Consider the following 6,271-nt stretch of genomic DNA (forward strand, 5'->3'; position numbering starts at 1 on the left):
ATTATTATTATTATTATTATTATTATTATTTAAAACAAACATCCTGGAGTTGAAATATAACTGAGCAATAGCCCCTAAAACCCTGTTGGCATTGCTGGTAATATTGCTGCAGTCCCCCTGTGGTATAAGGTTTGTGAGTTTGAGTGCCACTGAAGTTCCATTATGCATCTGAAGAGCCTTCCATCTGAGTTTCATAAAAAAAAAACAATTGAATCCTATCAGCTCACTTCTTAAGAGTCCAAGACTATATTTTGAGAGCAACGATGCACTTGGCTTGCATAGGGAAGGTAAGGAATCAGGTCAAAGAGCTATTCAGAAGCTTTTTGTTGGTGCAGTGGAGAAAAAGCCACTCCATCTACATGGTTTTATGTTTTTCTGAAAAACCCAGCCAGTGGGGCTCGAACAAAAGACTAATGGATTATGCTGTCCAGTTGTGCATCTGTTGTGGAAAAACATTGGTTTAGTGTGAAAAGTGTGAATTGGCAGTGCTGCACTCACAAAAGACAATTAACGCCCATCACAGTACACAGATCCTTTTTTTTTCAGTGAGAGTTGGCAATTTGAGGCAATATAAATGACAGCGACTGCTGATAATGTGACAAAATCAAGCAAATTATGCAAATGCACGCTATGCTGCTTTTATTCCATTTCCATTTGCTAATGATGAATCAGCTTTTTGTTAGTTTTTTGTTTGTTTGACTAACAGTTAAGGTTTTGCTGAAACTGATACGCATGAAAGCATCAGTTAGAATAGAAGTTATGTTATAATCGTTTAAGTCTTCCTGGCGTAATGTTACATCACATTTGCTTCTCACCATTGAAGTCATTTTCATTGTTATACAGTATGTGGCACTTTTACTCTGAAAAACACAAGCAAAAAAGAAACAAAAAGGCGCAAGTGTTGCTTATGTATGTTCACTTTAGGTTTTGACATTCTCAGCTTTCTGTTTAAAATGTTGCTTTTTTAAATAAATTTTATCCACTTACAAGTGTTGATAAAAAAAATGCATGAAGCTAGAATAAAACTTACGCTACCATTCAAAAAATATTTTTAAGTTTCTTATGCTTAGAAGGCTGAATTTATTTGATAAAAATGACCATAAAGACAATATTATTACATTTAAAATATAAACTCACCTAAATGATTATTAGGAACACCTGTTCAATTTCTCATTAATGCAATTATCTAATCAACCAATCACATGGCAGTTGCTTCAATGCATTTAGGGGTGTGGTCCTGTTCAAGACAATCTCCAGAGCTTCAAACTGAATGTCAGAATGGGAAAGAAAGGTGGTAATTTTTGAGCGTGGCATGGTTGATGGTGCCAGACGGGCCAGTCTGGGTAGTTCACAATCTGCTCAGTTACTGGGATTTTCACGCACAACCATTTCTAGGGTTTACAAAGAATGGTGGTGAAAAGGAAAAAGCATCCGCCTATAGGTGCACATTGTTACACATTAACCCTTTAAATAACAAAAAAAAAAATATATTGCGGCATTGACTATAGATCAGGTTTTAGTTGGTGAATGGTTCAGTCATTGTCAGTTGCCTCAAAATAGCAACATACCAATAATGCGCCATAACACACCTCGTTTGCTATTTAAACAACGTGGGGCAGGACATGAAAAAGATAACTGCATCGGACTCAAACTAGCAAAAAGCACTTAAGTCGCACCTGACGCTGCATTGTACTGCATGTCCGGGTGTATGATAGTGCCCTAAATGGCTTTACTGTCACTTTTGATCAATTTAATGCATCCTTACTGAAAAAAAAAAAAAATCTTACCCCAACATCAATAAACAATTAAATTAAATTAAATTAAATTAAATTAAATTAAATTAAATTAAATTAAATTAAATTAAATTAAATTAAATTAAATTAAATTAAATTAAATTAAATTAAATTAAATTAAATTAAATTAAATTAAATTAAAAATTAGGTTATATACTAGCTGTATGAATGTGAAATGTTCAGGAAGGAAGAAATCTTTTTTTTTTTTTTTTTTCATTCAAGGTGCATTTTGTGTTTTAAAATCTTTGTAGAGTACATCCTGTGGGTAGCTTACAGGAAGCTTGAGAGTCCTGAATGAAAGCATAATGTGAGGCAATTTCTGCAGTGTGAGCAATTCCTGAATTTGAATGGCAGATCCGGGCTGAACCCCAGTCAATGCAATGATAAAACACATCACAAACAATACGAACAGAAAAGGAGCATGAGAACAGATGCTTTTGTTTTGATGGCACGCTTCTTTGGGGGATTCAAGCCTTCCGCTGCATCATATTCTGAGATTACATTCTAGAGAGTGGCATTTTTACTCTTTTCATACCTATAAAAATCCTTACAATTGTATGCAAATAGAGTGTTCCGAAACAAGTCATGTTGTATTGAAAACAGAAGCTGAACAATTGCAACAGCGAGACTAAATTACACCCCCTGATGTTTTATTCATTTTAAAGCTGGCCAAAGAGCTTATGTTCTGCAGCCTGAAAATGTCCTCTCCCTCAACCAAACCCATTTGGAGCTGGTGTCAGAGGCCTTACTTACCCAGAATATAAAGCTGAAGAAGAACAGGAAGTACCGAATCCAAGGGTTGACGAAAGAGAACATTTCCGTTCTGTTAAGGCTCACTTGCCTATCCATCCTAACAGATTTTAGAGGCTAAAGATGATTACAAAATTAGCGATGTCAAACAGATATGCCATCCACCCTGTACGTTTCAGTCTGCAGCTATATTGTAGCCTGAAATGGATTGCAACAGCTAGCTGTTGTACATGTGGACCGACGTGCCGCGTACATTAGTGTCTGTCGAAATGGCCAGAGCACCACATAAAAGCTGCCTTTGGAAGCTTTGAAAGCTCCGTTCCATTGTTTTCTATCACCAGTGCAACCAGTGTGGACAAGAATTTGCAGTTAGGCAAAACAGACAGGGCTTTCTCAGCGTTTAGTTGTTTAGTCGACAACATTATCCTCTATATGAGAAGATGTATCAGTGGGTAATTCACACACTTTGAGAAGCAAACGAGCGCTTGTGGCTTCCGTGAATCAGACTGTCACCTGCCTGCTCGCCGGTTCAAAGTGATGACTTGATTAGCAGGGCTGCTGTGAGACTCTTGGTAGATCAAGGAAACCAGGGCAGGCAGAACAAGCGCCTCTCTACTGCCGGAAAGCCGTTCTAAATATAAATGACCCATCATGCAACTGTAGTTTGAGGAGTAGTTTGGACTCTGCTGGTTGTCTGACTGCCTTTTCCCAGTGGGAGCTCTGCTGTTTCTCTGGACTGCATCTGTAAAGCTCATTGAATCCTTTATTCACGAGGGGCGAAGGACAATCAATCGGGTTACTGAGAGTCTTTCTCACAGTCACAGGTTTATTGCTACAGCCCTGGAAAGTTTTTTATTTTATTTAATTTTTTTAATTGAAGACAGACCAGTGTACTTCATGATACAGTGCCGCCGCTCCAACCACACACATCAAACGCTGCGTGTTGGGCAACAAGTGCTGAGGGGGGCACCAAAAGAAATGGGGTGCTCAGCCCCCCCCTCCCCCCATGCTCAGCTCGCCGCCCCTGGCATCATAAAGTAATCAAGCATCAAGACAGCCAGCGGCGGGACTGATGAGATCCAAGACATCGACTTGTTTGTTTCCGCCATCCATCCACAAAAATCGCATCCTTTCTTTGCGAAATGGATATAGTCTATCATTGTTCTCGTATTACATTCAGATGCAGCTCAGTAGCTTTTAAAATATACTGTAGCTATAAGAGTATTGATCCAACCAAGAATAGAGAACAGCATTGATCTATAATGTCTAATGACTTTTTTATAGGACTGACACAAAACTTTCTGTATTAAATAAGTGCTTTGCATAGTCCACTTGTTATTATTTATATTAGTTTATAGTATTTAAATTATTATATTAGTTTTAATTCTACACATTTAACTACAAAAAAGGTGGTTGGTGGACTCTTAATTTGAGGAAGAATAAAATGTAGTAAACTGACTGTCCTGACAGAACACAGACCGACTGAACGACACTTTAAGCAGAACATCTCAAATGGAGATTGATAAAATACAGCCTACTTGTTTATTGGTGTTTTCAGATCATCCACGTGCGAGAGAGCTTGTGTGCCAGATTGTACATATTTAGGTAAAATACCGGATAGTATACGTATTCTTTTCACAGAAAAGCTCTGATTGGGGGATTTAAATGACTGAAATCTGGCAACCGAAAGCTTGAACACTTGTTCCCTCCGACAAAACCAAAACCAGTGGTTTTTGTTCAAGTTTTTATTTTTTTAAACTACATTTTAGACTCGTCTTTTTCGTCAACGATATTGCAAGTTTATATAATGTTAGTCACAACGTAGGCTAACAAGCATGCAAAAACATCATACTTCAGTTTTCAAAAAAAAAAAAAAAGTTTTATATATATATGAACGATCTGTAAGCAACGTATCTACGGTTGTATTTTGTAATGCAAAATAATATTACCCTTTGTCATTAGACACACTATTTAGTTTTGTATGGTACTTGGTGTTTCCTATTGTTACTGTACTAGCATCTTGCGTTATCTAGACAATGCAGTCTCTCTAAGAAACTTTCAATTTAATTAGAAATTGTTTAAACAGTCAATAAGTGGATAAATTGCTTACTGCTTGCAGGAATACAGTTGTAATTGCCCCTTTCTTCAGTTTAAGACGCTGAGTGAAGCTTGCTTGAAATGGGCCGAGCAAACAAACAATTTTAAATTAAATTGTTGTGGTATAGGATTATAAACATCAACCATGACTGTTGACATTTTTTTATCTGTGGGAAGGGTAGAAAAGTCCTCACGTCTCCTGCACAGCCTGGAACATTACATTTGTGTCCATGAGAACTGCTGTTTTTGCAATCCTCACGTGTTGCTTGTTTACCTGCAGTCCTGATGATTCGGCTCCGTCAGTTCTGCCTGACAATGAACATCATTTTTTGTTGTTTTGAGATGTTGCACTTTGAGATTCTTCACAATGAAATGTGCGTTATAAAAAAAAATCTATTAATATTTATTGTGTTCGGACAGATGCAAATATTGGGGGTGTACATATTAATGATCCCAGTGATTGCGTCACAGTTGGCGTTATGTTGAGAATCACTTATTTTTCCGTGGTGTTTTTGATTTACAAGATTTACATAAGAAGTAGGAGGTAATGGTGTTTGAGACTCACTGTATGTGATGTCCATGTACTGAACCCTTATTATTTCACTATGGCAAGGTTAATTAAATGTTTCATTCTAGGGCACCTTTAATCAGTTAACATGATGGCTGGTGTACGTAACGTTATTTGTAGGGGTGTAACGATTCGTTTTAACTTCGATTCGTATAACGATTTGAGGTTGTCGATACTATTCAAGGACGATATTGGTTCAGAGCGATACGATCCGAAACGATTTAATGACCTGAAATCGATTCAGTAACTTTTTAGCCAAAAATTTAAATGAGTGTTTCTGAAATATACGTGCCGGTGAAGTTTTCCTAGATTCCTGTTGCTTCTTTTAAGGGAACCAGATATCAATTCATTATGGATATAAACAAACAAGTAAACAATTAATGGCAAATGTGTTCACATTTTATTTGAATAAAGTGCAACCAACAGTTTAGGTTAAATTAACAGGAAGTTAATCTTTTTTGCTCTTATTTTCAAAAAAAAGTGCAACCAACATACTACTACTGCTACTTCTGCTTGTTTTTCAAAAAAAATAAAAAATAAAAAATTAATTATTAATATCAAAAATAAAGTGCAACTAACATCTCTTCAGATTTAATTAACAGTAGGTTTACCTGGTACTTGTGCTGTTGTCAACATAAAAATAATACAAATATAATATGTATATCCAAAATAAAGTGCACCAACATTTCTTCAGGTTGAACGAGCAGTGACTGAACCTGCTACTACTACAAACAGCGAGCGACTTATTAAGAACATCTCCGTCTTTACTAAAGTGTTTCCACACACTGGACTGCAATGCTGGCTTGATAATTTCTCGCTCGTTGGCTTCTGCTCTGTCATCCGCTGTCATGACAAATCCTGTCCGTGCTATGTTTTGTTTTCTTTGCACTGCTGCTGGCCCGTGCGGCTGACGTCACATATAGGCAGACTGAATAACGTTTAATGCCTTTATCATTAAAAGTGCTAAGAATAAACATCCACATAAAGTCTGACGTGCTTAAATCAAATGCATTATTTCCTATTATCTATACAATTGATTGATTACCTTTTAAAACGATATAAG

The sequence above is a fragment of the Pseudorasbora parva genome, chromosome 16 (genome assembly GCF_024679245.1).
Source record: "Pseudorasbora parva isolate DD20220531a chromosome 16, ASM2467924v1, whole genome shotgun sequence".
Lineage (NCBI taxonomy): Eukaryota > Metazoa > Chordata > Actinopteri > Cypriniformes > Gobionidae > Pseudorasbora > Pseudorasbora parva.